Consider the following 25112-nt stretch of genomic DNA (forward strand, 5'->3'; position numbering starts at 1 on the left):
GAGTAAGAGAGTGTGGAACACAGCAATTTGATCAAGGACACCAAACTGCAAGTTTACCAAGCTTGTGTTGTCAGTGCACTCTACAGTGGTGAAACCTGTTCAACATATACTAGGCAGAAGACAAGCCAAACAGTTGCCACCTTTGTTGTTGCAGATACATCCTCCACATCTCTTGGCAGGCCATCGCCAATCCTTACCTCGTCTGGCTTACATGTGACTCCAGATTCACAGCAATGTGGTTGACACTTAAATGCTCTCTGAAATGCCTAGCAAGCCACTCAGTTCAAGGGCAATTGGGGATGGGCAACAAGTGCTGGCCCAGCCAGCCGTGCTCACATCCCATGAATAAAAGAAAAACAAGGTCACCAATTCAGAGGTACTGGGGCATGCCAATTCCATCAGCACACGCTCATTGCTAAGACAATTACAACCGCATTCATCAGATGGATGATAGCTGTTTACCCAAACAGATTCTCTAAGGTGAACTGGCCACTGGGTTGCAACCTGCTGGATCTCAGAAGGAAAAAAAAGTAGGGGGAAAAACGGGGAAATAAGAATACTGGCCCAAACTTCCTACTGAGATGTCCATATCTTTGCTAAAAGGACCTGCAAGTGAGAAATTAAGATACTGGACATTGACACAGACAACTTGTAGACAGCTGCTGACAGGCATAACTCTGAAAGCTGTCTGTTTTTAGGGGTATTGGACAAGGCAAAGAGAAACAAAAAGCTGAGCTGGCTGAGAAGAAAGCCCAGAGAAAACAGGTCAGCAAATCTTGCACTTTCTCAGCCAACTATCTTCATCTATAGCAAATGTGCCAGGGACTGTCATACCAGAGTGAGACACCTGAGCTACACCAAGTGATGTTTAACCGCGAGTTGACCATCAAGATACAACTCATCTCATGAGATGAAAGGCTGCCTATGGTTCTGTTAACTAGCATTCCTATCAAGCCTAGTAAAGAGATTACTTTTTAATGCGGTTTGAGTGTCGTCTCATTTATTGCAACTCTCACATCTAACCCAGAGTTAAGGACAGAAGTTTTTGTTATACACAATGGAAGGCAGAGTCTGCAGTGCGGTTGACCACTTCAGGGTCAGCCCATGCAATATCTCAAGCTGGGAGGTTTGTGCACGTGTGCTGTGCATGTCCTGAAATCTTTCTCAGAAAGACAGATCATAACATCAAGCAGCTGATTCACTCTAATGGTGAAGGTCCATTCAAATTACTTGCTTGTCACTCACCAAAGAGCATTCATAAAGCTGCCAGTGCGACCCACTAATTAATGTCATTAAAAGGGCCCGACTAACATTATTTAAAGTTCCAAGCACCCAACATGCAGTTCAGTTGATTTACCCTAACTTCTGATTTGCAAAATTTCCAGAATAATTATAGTTTTTTGGGTTGTTGTGTTGTTGTTGGATTTGGCGGGGGATGTTGCAATCTGCTCGTAAGGAAAGCAGGAATGTTGGTGATCTGTCTACACACACAGACCCTAACAGGTATGGGGGCTGCTGTTGCCGTTGTGTGTATGCAGCATGGTAAGGAGATGAAGTAGAGACTCCAGAGGGGAAATTCTGTACAATATGCCTTCTGTTAAAGTAGAGCCAAACTCCTCCACAGTGAGCCATATCACTGGGCAGGCAATCCATCAGCAGCACAGGGTGCATCCCCATCACTCTGCTCTTGAATGCTGATGTGGAGATGCCGGCATTGGACTGGGATAAACACACTAAGAAGTTTAACAACACCAGGTTAAAGTCCAACAGGTTTATTTGGTAGCAAAAGCCACAAGCTTTCGGAGCCTTAAGCCCCTTCTTCAGGTGAGTGGGAATTCTGTTCACAAACAGGGCATATAAAGACACAAACTCAATTTACAGAATAATGGTTGGAATGCGAACTGGCTGTCCTGTCTGGAGACAATACACATCTCTTTAACCTGTCTTAATGCTTTCTCCACTCACATTGTTTGTCTCTTAAAGACTTGATTATCTGTAAGTATTCGCATTCCAACCATTATTCTGTAAATTGAGTCTGTGTCTTTATATGCCCTGTTTGTGAACAGAATTCCCACTCACCTGAAGAAGGGGCTTAAGGCTCCGAAAGCTTGTGGCTTTTGCTACCAAATAAACCTGTTGGACTTTAACCTGGTGTTGTTAAACTTCTTAGCTTGAGTGCTGCCCCATCAAATTCCCCATCTGAGTTTCCTGTAGCAAAATTCATGGCCCAGCCTAATACCATGGGGACACAGGTTCAAATCCCACCATAGCACCTGGTGAAATTTAAATTCAGTTAATAAATCTGGAATTGAAGCCAATTACAGTAATGAAACCAGCGTTGGATGTTGCTACTAATCTGCTGTTCTTACCTGATCTGGGGGCCTACATATGATTTCATACGCAAAGCAATGTGATTGATTCTTAACAGCCTTCTGAAGTGGCCTGGCAAGTTATTCAGTTGAAGAGTTATTTGTGCTGGGCAACAAATGCCATGAAATAATTAATTTTCAAAAATGTTGTCAGTGATGCTGAATACTACATTTCTGTTGCTGTCAGCCTCATGATGCTGAGAGTCACCTCCTTTTAAGGGCTTAAATGATGCAGGCATTTGCTCTGTTCTTTGATGATGTGGTGCCCTTGTCCTGCAAGGGCAGTGTGCTTGGGTGATGTGTCTGCATCGCTGGATGTATGTGGAGGTAGTGAGAGGTGGGTTTTATTATTGGAATGTGATGTGGAGAATATGAACATCAGTTGGGAGTTTGAATTGCCAAGCTATGTTGATGGGTGTGATGTGAGTGCGTTGCAGTGAACAGCATGAGAAGCTGATGGTGTGGTGGGTAGCACTTGTCTTATAAAGAAGCATTCACTCACCTTAACCACCCAGATGAGTTCATTAGACTTCATGCCGCTGCCAAGCCTTTGGTGTTAATTTATATTAATTATATCTAATTGTATGCAGGTGTTTGGCACCAACTAGAGAATTACGTGTGTCCCAATAGAAAGGAACAGACTGAAACCATGGTTGTTGGGTGAGGAGGTGCGTGACTGAAATGTGTATCTTTGTAGTGAATAACATCAAATCCTGGTGATTGCCATTGACCAGAAACTGAACTGGACCAGCCATAGAAATTCTGTGTCCACAAGAGCATGTCAAAGACTGGGAATTCCAAGGCGAGTAACTCAGTTCCTGACTTGCAAAGCCTGTCCACTGTCTACAAGGCCAAGCCAGGAGTGTTGATATAATAAATCTACTTTCCTGCATGAGTGCAGCTCCAAAAACACTCAAGAAGCTCAAAGCCATTCAAGAGAAATCAAACCACCTGATTGGCACCCCATCCATCACCTTAAATATTTCTTCCCCCCAACACCAGCATGCAGTGGCTGCAACATGTACCATGTAAAACCTTCACTGCAGAACCCGCCATGTAAGGTTCTTTTAGCATCACCTCCCAAACCTCTACCACCTAGAAGGAGAAGGGCAGCACACCAGCTGCCTCTCCAAGCCTCATACCATCCTAACTTGGAAGTATATCACCTTTCCTTCTGTGGTGAACCATCGTTGGTTCCCACTAGATAGTACTGAGCCAGGGTCTGGCCAGTACTACAAGGATGTACATATGTTACTGTTGGGTTGTGCTACTTGTTGCTGTTGGGGTTAGGGTGGGGTTGTTACACCTTTGTACTGTAGTGTTGTGGTACATCCCAGTCGGGCTCCGCCTCCTGGGAGAGGTATAAAGGTTCCTGCTCTGGCTGGGACCCCTCAGTCTGGGATTGTGTATATAATTATTGGCTGCTTCATTACAGTAAATAAAAGCCTTTATTTCCCGAGCATCTAGCCTCGTGTTTGATAACGCGCCTCAATTTTATTTACTGTTGTTAAACTCTCGTCGAGATTCAAAAAAAGAGAGTATGGAGCAGATCCTGAAGCCGGAACGCCTTACACTAGATCCACGTGCGGTGGGCGCCTCTAACACCTTCGACCACTGGCCGAAGTGCTTCGAAGACCCTGGCTCAGTACTATCCAGTGGGAACCAACGATGGTTCACTACACCTTCAAAGTCACTGGGTCCAAATTCTGGAACTTCCTCACTGCAGCACTATGGATGTACCTGCACCTGATGTACTGAAGCAGTTTACCCCCACCTTCTTATGGACAATCAGGGATGGGAAACAACCATTGGTCTTGCCAGCAATGTTCACATTTCATGAAAGGATAAAAGAGAATCCTCATTAATGGCTCTATCCCATACTGCTTTGCTTTCTGGAATGTAACACTTGGGACAAGACTCCTTGCATTGACTTCCCTGACCATGAAGGAAATCCTTGAGAGGCTCCTGACCCCCTGCAGAAATATGACCTCTCTCCTCCCTTTCATCGTCATCACTAAGGCTTATAGCATCGCATTTGTGAACATGGAAGCCCTCTCTCTGCCCCGATGCTCCATTTTCCTTGTTTAGAATTGCTGTAATAGTATTCAGCAGCAACAGCCTGAAGCCTTCTGTGAAAAGGGGAAAAGACCCTTTTAAAAGAGAAGGATGGCTGCAACACATGCTATCAACATTTACTTCATAGAATCCCTACAGTGCAGAAACAGCCATTCAGCCCATCGAGTCTGCGCCGACCACAATCTCACCAGGCCCTATTCCCGTAACCCCACATATTTACCCTGCTAATCTCCTGACACTAGGGTCAATTTAGCATGGTCAATCAACCTAATCCGCACAGCTTTGGATTGTGGGAGGAAACCGGAGCACCCAAAGGAAACCCACGCAGACACGGGGAGGATGTGCAAACTCCACACAGACTGTGACCTGAGGCCAGAATTGAACCCGGGTCCCTGGCCCTGTGAGGCAGCAGTGTTAACCACTGTGTTACCGTGCCGCCCCCTTCTTAGCCTTCTGCCGAGTATTCAGGCAGCCAGCAATATGGGTCCTCCCTGGCCCAACACTGATCAGGCACAGGAAGAGGTAGCACCAGGTTTGCATACCACAAACTCTGCATCCAACATGAGCTTTAACCAATTTTTAGTCTAATACTTCTATTTTAAGTTTGGAAAAGGCAATCTAGTTTGAAAGAAGTTAGGCTTAAAGGAAACAGTGACTGATGTTCCCCCAATGATTTTGAATTATGTTAGCAGTACTCACTGTTGTCATTAGCATTCAGAACAATATGGTTCTTCTGTTGATAAGGTGAATCTCATCAACTTTATTATTGTTAATTTAATCAGCTTTTTAACAAGCAGAATTTATATTTTCTGTTGTATGTTTAATCTTGTTGGTAAGATTTATTAGAGTTTAAAGAATGGAATTTAAATTTCCCTACTTGATGCAATTATCCAAGATAGCAAGCTTTGATGTTGTTTTGTTTGACTAGAACACTATGACAAAAGGCCACTCCAATTTGGGCCTTATAACTATATATGGGTGGGATTTTCTGGACCCGACACCAGCAGACATCATTGCAGTGTCAACCTGTGTTGTGAGGCAGTGCCAAGGCACTACCCGGGCATATCCTTCACCCCCTGGGGGCTAGACTTACCTTGGCACCCATGGCAGGATTCCCTTGACTAAATCCTGTTCCTCTGAAGTTGTTGTAAGTCTCGCTGACAGGACGTCGCGTTGACAAGATTTGAATATTTAATGAGGGGAGGATCATGTGGCTGGGATGCCCATTAATAATATTCAAACTTATTAAAATCCTTTTAAATGAGCTTCTCGCCCTCCTTGGACGGGAAACTCATTACATCACCAGCGATGGGTGGGGTAATCGGGGATCAAGATCTTGCTGGTGAGAATCATGTTTCCTGTCTCTGGCAGGATTTTAGAGTTTAGAGTTCATTTATTATTGTCACAAGTAGGCTTACATGAACACTGCAATGAAGTTACTGTGAAAATCTCCCAGTCGCGCATTCCAGCACCTGTTTGGGTACACTGAGGGAGAATTTAGCATGGCCAATGCACCTAACCAGCATATCTTTCAGACTGTGGGAGGAAACCGGAGCACCCGGAGAAAACCCACGCAAACACAAGGAGAACGTGCAGACTCCGCACAGACAGTGACCCAAGCCAAGAATCAAACCTGAGTTCCTGGTGTTGTGAGGCAGCACTGCTAATCACTGCACCGCCTCACCGGCGGATTTTACACCCAGGTCGTCGTTTATGCTTGTGGTAAACACGGGTGCAAAATCTCCCTTACATATCTGTTCTTTGCTTTTATAAGTTGATTTATTCATCTGATTGCACAACTGTTGCTTCATGTTGAAGATTTTTTTAATGCAGAAACACTATGCAATATAACAAGTATCTTATACACAGTAATGTGTGTATTTTTAAATTGGCTGTAACTTGTTGATTTATCTTAGTGCTGTATGGATTATTCCCCCATTCTTCCAAATATTCATGTCATATCATTTGATCTGAGACTCAAAAATAACTAAACCTATCCTTGACAAAAATACAGTGCAAAATTCCATTCAACACATGACCATTTCTTCATGTACACAGTATACAATATAATCTCAGCTCTCTTCCATTATTGTCAGTCTATTCTGCTGCGAGCAGTCAAAGAATTGTTATTGTGATAAAACACTTTGGAAATGTGTAAGCTTCAAGTCACTTTGTCGAGTGACACTGAAATTATTTTTGAAAGGAATTGAACATCAGCAAGGAAGTTTAAATTTCTGTCCCAACTGTAATATCTTAATTCGAGTTGTCAACAGTGATACTCCATCTCTGCCTATATCCACTCCACAGCTTTGGGAAATAGGTCTGTGGAAATGGATCTACAAACTAAGCAAATAAGAAAGATGCTATCATTCTCTCAGCAGGTTACAGAGAGATGATAGCTCACCATAACATTCGGTAAAGGAATAGTCCTCTTGTAACTTTACCCACTCATTCATCAGTAGACATCAAGAGAAGATTACAAAATTATGTCCATTTTATCTTTCCAGTTTGTCAAAAGAAAATACAGTTTGGCAGCTGCAGCGATGCTGTGCAAGTGATGACTTGCCACACAGCTTAGGGTGTGAAAGACTTGAATTGTGTTAAATCAAGAATGCCAACAATCCCATGGGATATAAATCGGTGAAGTTACCATTCTATCGGTCTATACTAGCAACATGATATTAAAAAATTCCTTGTGAATGCTCAGTACCTGGGATGAATGCATTGCACCTTCATGTAAAACTTCTCGGCAGTGGACAGGTATCTGACCTAGTCATGTGTGGTTCGCAACTACCACTATCCCACTTTTTAAAGATGCCAGATAAATGACTTCTCGGCAAATAACAGCCACCCAGTAGGAAGCTCGCCAACAGCAGTGAGCGTGGTGGGCAGCAATCCCAATCAGCCATGAAAGACAGGAGTTCTGGGAACAAAGAGGGCAGGCCGAGAACTGGAAGTCAGTCATGGCCACTCATTTAAAGAGACCTTGGCCTGGGTTTGTGGCAGCTGCAGCAGAATTGGTGCTCTGGAGGCTGAGGGGAGAAGACTGAAAACTTTAACATTGAATTCCCCTCAATACTGGAGTAGCAGCATCAGTGGATAGGAGCTGGGCCCTGGTCATCTTGCAGCAATAATAATGAGCATATTTCTGTTGCACTTAAAAACTTCCTCAAGGGACCTTACTCCACACCTCGCACCAGCACAGATGCACGCACCTCAGTAAGTATACGTGAGACATCTCTAAAGGATCTGCTTAATGGTGAGAGCTACAGTGGTAGGAACAGCAGTCAGAGAAGATTACAGTGAAGGTCTCTGGCACTCAGGAATGCTGGAACTGATCTAGGTGCTGAGTCCTAGGTGGACGGCGAGGCTCTCCAGTTATCATCAGGTGACAGATGCTGGAAATGCAGCACGAGGTTTGTGGAGATGTGGCAGAGATTCCAACTGGCCATGCTAACTTTCCCCTTAGTGTCTGGGAATTAGCGGGATAAATACGTAGGGTTATGGGGATAGGGACTGTTGTCGGTCAAATGGCTTCCTTCTGCACTGTAGGGATTCTTCTTCTTCTAAAGAAGTTAAATAACAGGCCACAGTAGTAGCATGTGTGTTCACATGGGTGATTTTCATATTTGAGAGTTTTGAAGATTATAATTAAATTTACCTGATTCCTGGGATGGCAGGTCTGTCGTATGAGGAGAGACTAAGTCGGTTGGGATTATATTCACTGGAGTTTAGAAGAGTGAGAGGGGATCTCATAGACACTTATAAAATTCTAACATGGTTAGACAGGGTAGATTCAGAAAGAATGTTCCCAATGGTGGGGGAGTCCAGAACTAGGGGTCATATTTGAGGATAAGGGGTAAACCTTTTAGAACTGAAGTGAGGAGAAATTTCTTCACCCAGAGGATGGTGTATGTGTGGAATTCACTACCACAGAATGTAGCTGAGGCCAAATGTTTGTGTCATTTCAAGAAGACATTGGATATAGCTCTTGGGGCTAAAGGGATCAAGGGATATGGGGGGAAGGAGGGACCAGGCTATTGAATTAGATGATCAGCCATGATCAAAATGAATGGCGGAGCAGGCTCAAAGGGCCGAATGGCCTGCTCATTCTTCTAGTTTCTATGTTTCTATGATTGTTCTTTTCACATGATGCTATGGCTGAATTTTTGCCTTAGCTGTGTGTGATGAATTAGATTTATTGGATGCTGTTAAGAGAGTTTGCATTCATGAGGATACCATCGACCTTCTTTGGTCATTCTACATTGCCCTTCTCAGAGGTGGCCTTGATGTTCACGTGAGGGCAATTACAGGAAAAAGTGGCTATTGCCAAGATAGTATAGTTGAGCAAGAAACACATTGCTCATGGAATCTTCATAGTATTAGAGAATCTTATGTCTTCTGAGCACTGAGAGCCTTATAGGTTCTATGGAGAAAAGGTAAATCCATTTGGGTAGAAATTAGAAATAGTAAGGAGAAAAAGTCACTGATAGGCATAGTCTATATGCCGCCAAATAATAACATCATAGTGGGGTGAGTAATAAACATAGAAATAACTGATGCTTGTAGAAATGTTTCGGCAATTATCATGAGGGATTTTAATCTACATGTCAATTGGTTAAACCAGGTCGGTCAAAGCAGCCTTGAGGAGGAGATCATAGAATGTATCTGCGATAGTTTCCTCGAACAGTATGTAATGGAACCTACGAGGGAGCAAGCTATCCTAGGTCTGGTCCTGTGTAATGAAACAGGAATAATTAATGATCTTACAGTTAGGGATCCTCTCAGAAGAAGCAATTACCGTATGGTTGAATTTAAAATACAGATGGACTGTGAGAGGGTGAAATCTAATACCAGTGTCTTGTGCTTTAAAAAGAAGACTACAATGGAATGAGGGAGCAGTTGGCTAAGGTAGACTGGGAGCAAAGGCTTTATGGTAGGCCAATTGAGGAACAGTGGAGGACTTTCAAAGTGATTTTTCACAGTGCTCAGCAAAAGTATATACCAGTGATAAGGAAGGACTGTAGAAAAAGGGATAATCAGCCATGGATATCTGAGGAAATAAAGGAGGGTGTCAAATTGAAAGAAAATGTATACAAGATTAATGGAAAACTAGAGGATTGGGAAATCTTTAAGGATCAGCAGAAAGACATGAAAAAAACAACAAAGAAAAGTAAGATAGATTATGGACCTGATTTTACCATTTTCATTCTAAGTGCTGAATCTGGGCATAATGCAGATCCGACTTAGAAATCTGCTTTCAGGCGCCCCCATATGCACTTAGCCTGAAAAAAAATTGCAGGTCCCATTCGCGCTTAGCGCATCCAGAACAATTGGAGCTTTGAACTGCGCATGCGGAGTTAGAAAAAATTGAAAAAGCGCACCCGTGTCAGATCGTTCCCGAGCCACAGAAAGTGGAGAAAACGGCTCGGGAGCGGAAAGCGGGAGCGATGATGCACACACACATCACTTCCCCCCCCCTTATCCAGCCCCCGTGTTACCCAGACCGATCGCCACCCCCTGCCCCCTTCCCCCCCGCTGATCGCCCGCAGAGTGGCAGCGGACCCCCTGCCCGACCACCAGAGATCCATCTGCCCCCCCCCCCTCCACCAGAGATACATCTTACCCGCCTCCCTCATCCCCCCCCTCAGAGAATGATCTGGCCTCACTCACCCCCCCCCTCCCCCCAGAGAATGGTCTGACCTCACTCACCCAACCCCCCCCTCCCCCCACCCCAGGGGAACATCTGACCCGCCTCCTCCACCCTTCCCACCAGACAACGATCAGCCCCCCCACCACCAGACAACGATCAGCCCCCCCACCACCAGACAACGATCAGCCCCCCCATCACCAGACAACGATCAACCCTTCCCCCCCCACCCCCCCACCACCAGACAACAATCAGCCCCCCCACCACCAGACAACGATCAGCCCCCCCCCATCACCAGACAACGATCAGCCCTCCCCCCCACCAGAGATGCATCTGACTCGCCTCCTCCTCCTCCCCCCCCGCAACCAGACAACGATCTGACCTCACTCCTCCCCCCCGCCGCCAACCAGAGAATGATCTGACCCGCCTCCCTCCTCCCCCCGCTCCCCCCCCCCCCCCCCCCCCCCCCCCGCCGCTACCACCGATCTGAGTCAGAAAGCCGTTGGAATCTCTGAACTCGCTGTTCAGCAGCTGGAGCGCCCGATTCAAACTTTTATTCAGCAGGTTCATGATTACGCGATTCCGGTTCGGCGAACACGGCGGTAAAGGGGGAAATGCTGATAAAGTTGGGCGGGTAGTTCATTAATTCAATTTAAATGTATGCAAATGCATTTAAATCACCGTTGCGCCTGTTTCGGGCGCAAATCGGATCGCGGCCGTTCCCGGGTTTCGGTAAAGTGGCCATCTGCGCGGACACGGGCGTGGATCGCGTTAATGGCCTCACAGCCGACTTTACCACGTTATCGCGCCCAAAAACGGGTGCCACGTAATTGTAAAATCAGGCCCTATGAGAGTAAACTAGCTCAGAATATAAAAACAGTCGCAAAAGTTTCAACAATTATGTATAAAGAAAAAAGAGTGGCTAAGGAAAACATTGGTCCTTTAAAGAATGAGAAGGAGGATTTAATAACGGGAAATGAGGAAATGGTCGAGGCGTTGAACAGGTATTTTGTGTCAGTCTTCACAGTGGAAGACACAAATAACATGCCAAAAATTGATGACAAGGCGTCTATGGCAGGTGAGGACCTAGAAACGATCATTATCACTAAAGAAGTAGTGTTGGGCAAGCTAATGGGACTAAAAGTAGACAAGTCTCCTGGTCCTGATGGAATGCATCCCAGGGTACTGAAAGAGATGGCGGGGGAAATAGCAAATGCACTTGTGGTAATTTACCAAAATTCACTGGACTCTGGGGCAGTTCCAGCAGATTGGAAAACAGTAAATGTAACACCACTGTTTAAAAACAGAGGTAGACAAAAGGCAGCTAACTATAGGCCGGTTAACTTAACTTCTGTAATGGGGAAAATGCTTGAATCTATCACCAAGGAAGAAATAGCGAGACATCTGGATAGAAATTGTCTTATTGGGAAGACGTAGCGTGGGTCATGAAAGGCAGGTCATGTCTAACTAATTTACTGGAATTTTTTGAGGACATTATGAGCGCGGTGGATAATGGGGAACCAGTGGATGTGGTGTATCTGGATTTCCAGAAGGCATTCAACAAGGTGTCACATAAAAGGCTGCCGCATAAGATAAAGGTGCATGGCGTTACGGGTGTGGATAGAGGATTAGTTAACTAACAGAAAGCAAAGAGTGGGGGTAAATGGGTGTTTTTCTGGTTGGCGATCAGTGACCAGTGGTGTGCCTCAGGGATCAGTGTTGGGACCGCAATTGTTTACAATTTAGATAGATGATTTGGAATTGGGGACAAGTGAAGTGTCCAAGTTTGCAGATGACCCTAAGATGAGCGGTAGAGCAAAGTATGCAGAGGACACTGAACATCTGCAAAGGGATATAGATAGTATAAAGTGAGTGGGCAAGGGTCTGGCAGACGGAGAATAATGTTGGTAAATGTGAGGTCATCCATTTTGGTAGGAATAACAGAAAAATGGACTATTTATATGGTAAAAAATTGCAGCATGCTGCTGTGCAGAGGAACCTGGGTGTCCTTGTGCATGAATCGCAAAAAGTTGGTTTGCAGCAGGTAATTAAGAAGGCAAATGGAATTTTGTCCTTCGTTGCTATAGGGTTGGAGCTTAAAAACAGGGAGGTTATGTTGCAACTGTATAAGGTGCAGGGCCACACCTGGAGTACTTTGTACAGTTTTGGTCTCCTTACTTGAGAAAGGATATACTGGCACTGGAGGGGGTGCAGGGGAGATTCACCAGGTTGATTCCAGAGTTGAGAGGGTTGTCTTATGAGGAGAGACTGAGTAGATTGGGACTATACTCATTGGAATTTAGAAGAATGAGGGAGGATCTTATAGAAATATTATAAAATTATGAAGGGAATAGGTAAGATAGAAGCAGGGAAGTTGTTTCCACTGGCGGGTGAAACTAGAACTAGGGGCCATAGGCTCAAAATAAGGGGGAGGAGATTTAGGACCAAGTTGAAGAGAAACTTCTTCACCCAAAGGGTTGTGAATCTATGGAATTCCCTTCCTAGTGAAGCACTTGAGGCTATCTTGTTGAATGTTTTTAAGGAAAAGATAGATAGATTTTTGAACAGTAAAGGAATTAAGGGTTATGGTGACGGACAGTTAAATGGAGCTGAGTCCATGAAAAGATCAGCCATGATCTTATTGAATGGTGGAGCAGGCTTGAAGGGCCAGATGGCCTAACCTTGTTCCTAGTTCTTGGGTTCTTATGTTTCTGTGGACCGGCTGAATCAATTGGCCGGCATGTCTCAACCTCATCGCTAAAATCGTCACTAGAGGATAAGGTTGTCCCCATCTTCCAGGGCATCGCTCCTCTCCCTACCTCCCTGCTCCACCCCCCTTCCCATCCCCGGATGGCCAGGTTGCACAATGTATAACAGACAATGATCACAAGTGAGATTCTAACATATTGCAGAGTGCCACATGATTGTTCCAAACATTGAAAGTGCATTTTCTGCTCAGTGATAGCCTGAGTGGATGCAAGACCATCATTATTCCTCCTCTCAGACTCTGTACCTGGATTCCTCACTGATGTCATCAGCAATCTCTTTACAGGGTATTTTTTATCTCCCAGAAGTCAGCCATGCAAAGGTTCCAGGTGGTGAACATCCTAGGTGTCTTGGAATGCCAAAGTGTGGATGCATCATGTCTGCCACCCAGATAACATAGTAAGAAGTCTCACAACACCAGGTTAAAGTCCAACAGGTTTATTTGATAGCAAAAGTCACTAGCTTTCGGAGCGCTGCTCCTTCATCAGGTAAGTAGGAGTTCTGTTCACAAACAGGGCATATAAAGACACTTTTCTGTTTGTCTGTTCACATTTGTAAACAGAACTCCCACTTACCTGATGAAGGAGCAGCGCTCCAAAAGCTAGTGGCTTTTGCTACCAAATAAACCTGTTGGACTTTAACCTGGTGTTGTGAGGCTTCTTACTGTGTTTACCCCAGTCCAATGCCGGCATCTCCACATCATGGCTACCCAGATAACATGCACAGACCTACATTATCCTTTGCATATGAATGCACACGGTCTGGATGTTGATTTCCTTTCCCATTTAAAAATGCACCTGGCTGTTCAAATTTAACTTTTGTTGCAACATGAGGGCTTCGGTAGCACAGTGGTTAGCTCTGCTGCCTCACAGCGCCAGGGACCCGGGTTCAATTCCGGCCTCGGATCACTGTCTATGTGGAGTTTGCACATTCTCCCCGTATCTGCGTGGGTTTCCTCTGGGTGCTCTGGTTTCCTCCCACAGTCCAAAGATGTGCAGGTTAGGTGGATTGGCCATGTTCAATTGCCCGTCAGTGTCAGGGAGATTAGGAGGGTAAATATGTGGGGTTGCGGGAATAGGACCTGGGTGGGATTGTTGTCGATGCAGGCTTGATGGTGCGAATGGCCTCCTTTTGCACTGTAGGAGTTCTATGATTCTTTGTGCACAACTGAAAATTCCTTGAATCTTTGGAAATCTGAAACTGCTACTGAAGCTTTTGCTCTGAATGCTTGACTGGCATTCACCTTGCTAAATGCTCTTGGACATGCCTGAACATAATATCTGTAAAAACCTTGATACAGTGATGGACTGCTGGCAGCAATATTTCATAATTTCAGATGATCCCTGAAGGAAAAATCTTCAGCGTCACTGTGACCTTCAAGGCCATAGATGCCCACCAACCCAATCTGAGACAGTCTCCCCAGCCAACATGTCACAGGTTGATGTTTTTTGTCTTTCTGGAGAGATGCAGTCTTCCCAGGCAATAACACTCAGGCATTTGGAGGTACATCATCCTTTATACTCTGGTGAAGGTGCGTGAGTTTGCTGGTGTTGAAAATTCATTTAAAAATCATTTTGAGCCTTCCTTGGGAGTTAATTGAATTTAAGTGAATGTTAAGTGAATTTTCTGCATGCCAATATTGGACCCGAGGTCATTGTCCCAATGGACATTGTACATTTTAGAGGGAACTTAACCTCCAGTAAGGAGAAGTGGAAGGAGGAGGGAAGCCAGCCAAGGACAGGTACTCCATGTGGCCCAGGAAGTTATAAAACCTGCTGCTGTGCAAGGGCCTATGGACAATGACATCAGCAGTAAGTAAGCAAAGGCATGATTCTGCCAACAAAGTCGAACCAAGTTGAACTGCCTTTTAATTAGTTGTTTTAAATATCGGAGGTCAACATGTTGATGTTGAGTTAGGGACCCCATTTCATCACGGCAGACTTTACACATCTGTGGGATGGCAGTGGTCCCAATTTCCAAAAGTGAATTTCAGCCCCCCCTCAAAGGCATTCTTATTGACTGCATCTAAACATCGAGTAAATGCAGATTATGTGAATCATTGGAGGACAGCAGTGATGGGTGACCTAGGCTAATGAGTGAGTGGGCCACATGAGTGGCCCTCCTTCATCTCAGCGGGCCACAAGATTGAACTCATCCTTTTTCACTAACCATGACCCCATGAATAAGATTAAGTACGTTTAATACATGCTGAATATTCCATAATGAGTTATAGAAAATGCTTAGACATTTATATATTAATAGAATATCAACTTCAAAAGGTAAAAACTAAAGAAATATTTACACTTTGGACGCAGAGGGAGCGCATGGCTCTCTCAATTAATTTTATGTGCAATCAGCATGCACCTCACTTCACTTGTCTTGCTTTATGTGCATATCACTTCAGTTATACCAGTAGGAAAAGAACTAGGTAGTCGGAAATCAGCTGAATGTGGCCACCTAGTGTGTAGGTAATGTCTTGTGGGCCGCACTCAGAACCCAGATTGGCCGCATGTGGCCCTCAGGCTGCAGGGTGGCTACCACTATCTTAGTGTATCTGATGAGTTTTGTGTTTTATAAATCTGTGGCTCACAATCCTATTACATAACCTAGGTACCTGCAGAGCATTGAGCCAACCTGCCATATGGAATAGATTAACTATTCATGTTCAGCAGTAATGGTTTCATGTTGTCACTGTGAGATAGAAGGAGTGCTTTATAGTATGAGTTGGCCCGTGGTTGAAACATTTGTGATGCTCATTAATTTACTACTCAACTGGCTATACACTTCAAAATCAACGAAGAATACATCTCTGAAAGCTTAGCATGGGCAACTCTCAGCAATTTTACGGTGGGACCAGACAGGCCTCGGGGGTGCCCACCCTTGCCCCAATTCCACCCTTGCCCCAATTTAAGTGGGAGCTGGGCAAATGACAGATCAGGCAGGATCCCTGAGACTCCTGCCACTCACCTTCACTCTAGCTCCCTGAACTTATTGTGGGCATGTTGTTACAGTGCCTCTTTTGGTCACTGCAATGCTGTACCTGGAGGGGCTAGGCTCCAAGTTGGAACTTACACCAAAGTGAGAATGGAAGTCCTGTGTTCTGCCAATCAATGCTCATCAGAGCGTGAAACAGCATGAGCTAGTCGGAGACTCTCCCAACAAAATGGGGCGAGTAGGATTGCAGATGGAAGAATAAATAAGTGCTGCTTTCCAATCATAGTAGCTCTTCATTCCTGCCAAGTTTTAAAGGCTAAAATATCAGTTCTGGATTTCCTAATCTCACATACATAGCAAATGAAATGAAGCTACTAACTTCAAGTAAGCTTAAACAATTGATTCAATATTCAAAGGAATATGCTTGGGAATTTTCAACACTTTAAAACTTGAATGTTGCTGAAGAGAGAGATACGTTGCCAAAGTTTTTCATCTTGCATTCATCAGGGACAAAGTCGAGAATGCCAAATTCCAAACAATCACAATGATTTATGATACAAGAGAAAATAATGCTGACTGGTTGCCAAGTGAACTCCGATTGGCTTAGGTGTTGCCATGGAGAAAGCAACCAGGAACTGTAGACTCTCCAAGCTCCGAGGGAATTCAAAACAGCTGCAAGGTTTGAACATATGCCTGTAGTTTGCAGAGAACAGGTCCCTGTGTATGAATGTATGTCAACTTTAACAAGTTTAAATGACCAAGTTAGCAGCTCAACTGATCATCTTAAATTGATTGTTTTTGATTTGACTTGATTTATTATTGTCACATGTAATAATATACAGTGAAAAATATTGTTTTTAGTGCGTTATACAGAAAAAGCTGTACATAGGAAAGGAAAGGAGAGAGTGCAGGATGAAGTGTTACAGTAATAGTTAGAGTGTAGAGAAAGATCAACTTAATGTTAGGTAAGTCCATTCAAAAATCTGATGGCAGCAGGGAAGAAGCTGGTTTTAAGTTGGTTGGTACATGTACTCAGAGTTTTCAGTCTCCCATCCATTGACTCTGTCTACACTTCTCGCTGCCTCGGCAAAGCAGCCAGCATAATTAAGGACCTCATGCACCCTGGACATACTCTCTTCCACCTTCTTCCGTCGGAAAAAGATGCAAAAGTCTGGGGTCAAATACCAACCGACTCAAGAACAGCTTCTTCCCTGCTGCCGTCAGACTTTTGAATGGACTTACCTTGCATTAAGTTGATCTTTCTCTACACGCTAACTATGACTGTAACATCACATTCTGCACTCTCTCATTTCCTTCTCTATGAATGGTATTCTCTGTCTGGATAGTGCGTAAGAAACAATACTTTTCACTGTATGCTAATACATGTGACAATAATAAATCAAATCAAAATCACTTTTTCCCAATGAAACAAAGTGGAAGAGAGTATGTCCAGGGTGCGTGGGGTCCTTGATTATACTGGTTGCTTTTCTGAGGCAGCGGGAAGTGTAGACGGTGTCAATGGCTGGTTTGAGTGATGGACTGGGCTTCGTTCATGACTTTTTGTAGTTTCTTGCAGTCTTGGACGGAGCAGGAGCCATACCAAGCTGTGATACAACCAGAAAGAATGTTTTCTATGGCCCATCTGTAGAAGTTGGTGAGAACTGTAGCGGACATGCCAAATTTCCTTAGTTTCCTGAGAAGGTAGAGGCGTTACTTGCTGCTTGGGGCATGAATGGGGCAGAGTTTGTAAGGAGCATCCAGGAGGGCTTCTTGAAACAGTATGTAGATAGTCCAACTAGGGAAGGGACCATACTGGACCTGGTATTGGGGAATGGGCACGGCCAGGTGGTCGACGTTTCAGTAGAGGAGCAGTTCAGGGACAGTGACCACAATTCAGTAAGCTTTAAGGTACTGATGGATAAAATAAGTGTAGTCCTCAAGTGAAGGTGTTAAATTGGGGGAAAACTAATTACAACAATATTAGGCAGGAACTGAAGAGTATAGATTGGGGGCAGATGTTTGAGGACAAATCAACATCTGGCATGTGGGAGGCTTTCAAGTGTAAGTTGATAGGAATTCAGGACCGACACATTCCTGTAAGGATGAAGAATAAGTATGGGAATTTTGGGGAATCTTGGATAATGAGAGATATTTTGAGCCTAGTCAGAGAGAAAAAGGAAGCATTTGTCAAGGCTAGGAGGCTGGGAATACACGAAGTAAGTGTAAGGAATACAAGGAAAGTAGAAAGAAACTTAAGCAAGCAGTAAGGAGGGCTAAAAGGGGTCATGAAAAGTCATTGACCAGCAGGATTAAGGAAACTCCCAAGGCTTTTTATACATATATAAAGAGCAAGAGGGTAGCCAGTTGGCCCACTCAAGGACAGGGGGGAGTCTATGCATGGATCCAGAGGAAATGGGCGAGGTATTAAATGAGTACTTTGCGTCAGTATTCACCAAAGAGAAGGACTTGGTGGATGATGAGTGTGCGGAAGGGTGTTAGATAGTTTGAGTCATGTTGAAATCAAACAGGAGGAGGTATTGGGGGTCCTGAGAGACATTAAGGTAGACAAGTCCCCAGGACCTGATGTGATATACACCAGAATACTGAGAGAGGCAAGGGAAGAAATTGCTGGGGTCTTAAGAGAAATCTTTGTATCCTCACCGGCAACAGGGGAGGTCCTAGAGGATTGGAGAACAGCCAATGTTGTTCCTTTGTTTAAGAAGGGTAGCAAGGATAATCCAGGTGATTACAGGCCGGTGAGCCTTACTTCAGTGGTAGGGAAATTATTGGAGAGGATTTTTCGAGACAGGATTTACTCCCACTTAGAAATAAATGGACGTATTAGTGAGAGGTAACATGATTTTGTAAAGGGGAGGTCATGTCTCACTAACTTGGTCGAGTTTTTCGAGGAAGTGACGAAGATGATTGATGAGGGTAGAGCAGTGGATGTTGTCTATATGGGCATTAGTAAGGCCTTTGACAAGATCCCTCATGGCAGACTGGTGCAGAAGGTGAAGTTGCATGTGATCAGAGGTGAACTGGCAAGATGGATACAGAACTGACTTGGTCATAGAAGACAGAGGGTAATAGTGGAAAGGTGCATTTCTGAATGGAGGGCTGTCACAAGTGGCGTTCCTCAGGGATCAGTGCTGAGATCTTTGCTGTTTGTAATATATATAAATGATTTGGAGGAAAATTTAACTGGTTTGATTAGTAAGTTTGCAGACGACACAATGGTTGGTGGATTTGCGGATAGTGAGGACCATCAGAGGATACAGCACGATATAGATCATAAGAACATAAGAACATAAGAAATAGGAGCAGGAGTAGGCCATCTAGCCCCTTGAGCCTGCCCCGCCATTCAATAAGATCATGGCTGATCTGACGTGGATCAGTACCACTTACCCGCCTGATCCCCATAACCCTTAATTCCCTTACCGATCAGGAATCCATCCATCCGCGCTTTAAACATATTCAGCGAGGTAGCCTCCACCACCTCAGTGGGCAGAGAATTCCAGAGATTCACCACCCTCTGGGAGAAGAAGTTCCTCCTCAACTCTGTCTTAAACCGACCCCCCTTTATTTTGAGGCTGTGTCCTCTAGTTTTAACTTCCTTACTAAGTGGAAAGAATCTCTCCGCCTCCACCCTATCCAGCCCCCGCATTATCTTATAAGTCTCCATAAGATTCCCCCTCATCCTTCTAAACTCCAACGAGTACAAACCCAATCTCCTCAGCCTCTCCTCATAATCCAAACCCCTCATCTCCGGTATCAACCTGGTGAACCTTCTCTGCACTCCCTCCAACGCCAATATATCCTTCCTCATATAAGGGGACCAATACTGCACACAGTATTCCAGCTGCGGCCTCACCAATGCCCTGTACAGGTGCATCAAGACATCCCTGCTTTTATATTCTATCCCCCTCGCAATATAGGCCAACATCCCATTTGCCTTCTTGATCACCAGATCGGTCGGAGATTTGGGCGGAGAGATGGCAGATGGAGTTTAATCCGGACAAATGTGAGATAATGCATTTTGGAAGGTCTAATAAAGATAGGAAATATACAGTAAATGGCAGAACCCTTCAGAGTATTGATAGGGAGAGGGATCTGTGTGTTTCCGATACACAGGTCACTGAAAGTGGCAACGCAGGTGCAGAAGGTAGTCAAGAAGGCATATGGCATGCTTGCCTTCATCGGCTGGGGCATTGAGTTTAAAAATTGGCAAGTCATGTTGCAGCTTTATAGAACCTTAGTTCGCCCCCACTTGGAATATAGTGTTTAATTTTGGTCACCACACTACGAAAGGATGTGGAGGCTTTGGAGAGGATATAGAAAAGATTTACCAGGATGTTGCCTGGTATGGAGGGCATTAGCTATGAGGAGAAGTTAGAGAAAGTTGGTTTGTTCTCACTGGAACGACGGAGCTTGAGGGGCGACCTGATAGAAGTCTACAAGATTATGAGGGGCATGGACAGAGTGGAAAGTCAGAAGCTTTTTACCAGGGTGGAAGAGTCAATCACTATGGGGCATAAATTTAAGCTGCGAGGGGCAAGGTTTAAAGTAGATGTACAAGGCAAGTTTTTTACACAGAGGGTGGTGGGTGTCTAGAACTCGCTGCTGGGGGAGGTAGAGGAAGCAGAAGCGATAGTGACTTTTAAGGGGCGTCTGGACAAATACATGAATAGAATAGGAATAGACGGATATGGTCCCCAGAAGGGTAGGGGGTTTTAGTTAAGTCGGGCAGCATTGTCAGTGCAGACTTGGAGGGCCGAAAGGCCTGTTCCTGTGCTGCAATTTTCTTTGTTCTTTGTTCTCTTTGTTGGTGAGCTTTCTTAACTATGGTGTCCGCATGGAGGGACCAGGACAGGTTGTTGGTGATCTGGACACCTAAAACTTTGAAGCTCTCGATCATTTCTACTTCATCCCCATTGATGTAGACAGGGGCATGCCCTCCACTATGCTTCTTGAAGTCGATAACTATCTTCTCCGTTTTGTTGACATTGAGGGAGAGATTGTCGTCACACCAGTTCACCAGATTCTCTATCTCTTTCCTGTACTGTGTCTTGTCATCTGACAACGGTGGTGTCATCAGCAAACCTGAAAACCGAGTTGGAGGGGAATTTGGCCACACACTCATTGGTGTATAAGGAGTATAGTAAGAGACAGGATACAGCCTTGCAGAGCACCGGTGATGAGGACGATCGTGGAGGAGGTGTCATTGCCTATCCTTACTGACTGCGGTCTGTGGGTTAGGAAGTCTAGGATCCAATCACAGAGGGAGGAGCTGAGCCCCAGGCCATGATGTTTGGAGATGAGTCTCATAGGAATAATGGTGTTAAAGGCTGAGCTGTAGTCTATGAAAAGGAGTCTGACATAGCAGCCTTTGTTATCTAGGTGTTCCAGGGTTGAGTGTAGGGCCAGGGAGATGGCGTCTGCTGTGGACCTATTGCAGCAATAGGCAAATTGTAGTGGATCCAGGTGGTCTGAGAGGAAGGAATTGATTTGTGCCATAACTAACCTTTCGAAGTACTTCATAATGATGGATGTCAGAGCCACCGGATGATTGTCATTAAGGCATGCTGCCTGACTTTTCTTTGGTACCGGGATGATGGTCGTCTTCTTGAAGCAGGTAGGGACCTCAGATTGGTGTAAAGAGAGGCTGAAGATGTCTGCAAATACCCCCACCAGCTGGTATGCGCAGGATCTGAGTGCTCGTCCGGGTACCCCGTCTGGGCCAGTTGCTTTCTGTGGGTTGGCCTTCGAGAAGGCTGCTCTGAAGCGCAATGGTGACCTTGGATACAGGTTTGTCTGAGGCTTCTGGGATGGAAGGCGTGCTCACGCTGATCTCTTGCTCAAAACAGGCATAGAATGTGTTGATCTCATCGGGGAGGGGTGCATTGAAGCTGGCGATTTTACCTGTCTTCATCTTATAGCCTGTTGTGTCTTACAGACCTTGCCATAGTTGGCCGGAGTCCATGTGGCTGGCCTCGGATTCTAGCTTGGTCTTTCGACATTTTTGATAAATCTCCATAGATCATATCTGGCTTTCTTATATTGGTTGTTAGTGTCGATAGTAGCACACCCAGAATTGTTTAGAGAGTGCTGCCCAAGCTCAGAATCATATCTGAAAGTAAAGGTTTTGTTTTGTGTTGTTCAAGTGCAGGTTGGTTGGGTATGGTCTGTGTGCTGGTTATTTTAAAGCATTTCTTCACACACTTTTTTTCCCTTGAGGGAATGGTGGGAGGATTCCCAGGTTGATTATTAGCCTTGTTATTGGCCTTATAAATGCTCTTTTCATGGCCAACAAGTCCAAGCATTGGCCCTGAACCTGGAACTTCTGATCCAGAGGTAGGTATGCTACCGCAAGACATCCTACTCTGCATATTACAAACAACCAACGTCTACAAAATTACCAACAATTAAATACAATTGCACCCATTTGTGTAAACTGATACAATGGGGGGAATTTTCCTGTCGCACCACGGGAATTGTAGTGGGCGAGGGGAGGACCATGCAAAGGTCTGTTGACCTCGGATGGGATTCTCCAGTTTTGGGGCGAGCGTGGCCAGAAAATCCCAATTTTTTAAAATCTATTTAAATGTTTACCTATTTTATTCACTTCCATAAGTTTTAGTTTCTTAAAATATATATACATATATCTGAATTTAAATTGTGTTGTGTAGTGTGAATTAATAAATACATTAATACATTTCTATAAAATAATTTGGCCGCAATTTTAACAAGGCATGAACCTATTTAACATAGATTATAAAACACAGAAAGTTCTGGAAATATTGAGCAAGCCAAGCCTCAGAAAGAGGAATAGAGTTACTGACCCTGATATTTACTCAGGCATGTTTTGGGAGTGGGAGGACCCAATATTACACAGGAAATCTGGAACTAAATTCAGTGGTTTTCTATCTCAGCCGGCTTATTAGCTTTTACTTCCAGATTTGTTGTCAAATCTGTAGCAGTGGGTAAGTTGAAGACCTGTATGATGCAATCACAAATCCAGGATGTAACAGGCCAATGCAGAGGAATTGGGAGGTTAGGTTTAGGTTAACCCTAACCCTAGCACAGAGACAGCAATCATGGAAGATGCTTCAAAGCTACTTCCCACTTCAACAATACTTTCTTTTGGAGCACAGTTGCTGGAGCACAGCGCAATGTTCTTTCTCACCACTGGGAGGAAGGCACCTGCTGCTGCCACAAAGAAGGTGAAGAGAAGGCATGGTCAAATGGTCAGCAGGAGGAACACAGTGCTCTGCATCAGGATTCTGTGCAGGAAACACTTTGATGACCTAACCCGGTTAGAAAAGGTGAGTTCAATGCACATGCACATCCTGCTGTGCACATCACCCCAAAACTTATCAAGCCTAGTCTGGCACATCACTCTTACATCCAATTATCATGCATGTCCATTCAGCCTTACCTTTCTCTGCACTTCCTCACACCTCCATCTGCCCATTCATCATAGCTATTCATTCTCATCCTTATTCAGTTTCATGCTTTTCCCTCCTAATGTATTCCATCCACTGAGTGAAGACATGTCATTACACTCACTCTGGGGACTACTCTTTCTCTCATGGCAGCAGAAAGCACAGAACACCAGAATGGGGGAGAAAACTGGAAGTAGGATCTCCACCCTTTTTAAAGTTAACAAATACATAGCAGAAGGTATTGGGATTTCGTCATGCCTGTTCATTGTAGATGGGGGTGACAGGGAGCTGCTTCCAGCGACCTGGTGACAATATTAAATATCAGTGACCCACAATTCGTACAGAATGCAGATATAATTACCATATTTCAACATTGAGTGACATATGGGAGGGAATGTTACTCGCGTGCGGGCGGGTGGAGGGGAGCATATTGCTGCTCTTCCACCATTAGAAAAGTCTGTTTCAAACTGACCAACTTTAAAAAGGGCTGCCACGCAGTGATGTTACACTGCAGGCAACCTCAGCAAGCAGGAAGTGGGACTGCTGCTCCTCAATGGAAGCAAGTCCTTCCCTCAGGACCTGCTGCCGATTCAGATTGGCTGGCAGGAGAGAGAGAAGTTTTGCACCAGTTCTGAGAGGGGTGGGCACTAAACATACTGGCAAGCCCAGCTTCACAGAGGTCCTGGCAACCTGGCAGTGTGCATCCGGCAGTATCCACCTAGCATCACCAGGGTTCCAGTTAGCACTGGCAGATTGGCACTGCCAGGGTGCCATGTCCTTGACCATCCATGTACTTCAATGGCCTTCGAGCCCCCTTGGCATGACCATCATGCCTGGTCTCCATTTGTGGCCAACAAGTCTGACATGATTGGGTCGTGAGTGATCGGGCACCCTTGGGAGTTTGGAGACAGTAAAGGAGAGGTGCTTTGGGAGGGTACGGGGAGGGCCGTTAGGTATTGGAGGTCGGGGCGGGGGAGATTTCCCCAATGCCTAAAGGGCACTCCCCCAAAAGGAGGTACCGCACTTCCATCCTGCTCTTTCATCCACTTTCTACCACCAATCATATTATTGTGGTGGAGGCAGAATTAAGCCTTTAATCGGAACTTAATTGTGAAGAAATGGCCTCAATAGGCCTAAAGGTGAGTGGAATAGTAGATGCATTACCTACCCATTGTTTAATGGAGAATTGATGAGGGCTTTGCAGGAAGATAGTAGACTAGCCACCCATCATTTTTTGCATGCAACTTTTGCAAAAAGCACATCTTGTGGGAATGGAGAGGGGGGGAAGGCGGTGGGGTACGGGTTTCTAAAATTCTGTCCATGATCATCTTCATCATTATAATTTGTCACATTTTTAACTTGCCTGTACTAATTCATGTATTTTATCTCAGATAGGGCCTTCATGCATGCAATAGGAGTTGCTGAAGATCACAAATGATGAATGCTCAGAGAAGCAGTGTTCTTCTGAGGATGTTCAATCACAGGACTCTTCCATACCAGACACCAGCCCAGATAGCCATACATTGGAGGCACTCAAATACTCACATCTCACAAGTGAACATGGCTAGATAGTGGTCCCAGGACAGCAGTGACAAGTCCCACCTTAGCTGGACACAGATGCTCAACTCTGATAGAATGGAGAACCATTGAACAGTGACACAGAAATCTTGATGCATTGACAGGCCTTCCAAGTACATTGGGTCAAAGTTGTATTGTATTTTCACACTCTTCACTGTCACAAGGCTACACATGGCTTGGCATTATCATTGTTTTTGGCAAGGTCAATGCTATTACAAGATTCAAGCAGGAATTCACAGTAGAGCAGATGGTTCATCTTTTGCGGCTCATTACCATGTCCTATCTTACCGAGTTACT

Source organism: Mustelus asterias, chromosome 7 (genome assembly GCF_964213995.1).
Source record: "Mustelus asterias chromosome 7, sMusAst1.hap1.1, whole genome shotgun sequence".
In the NCBI taxonomy this organism is placed as follows: Eukaryota; Metazoa; Chordata; class Chondrichthyes; order Carcharhiniformes; family Triakidae; genus Mustelus; species Mustelus asterias.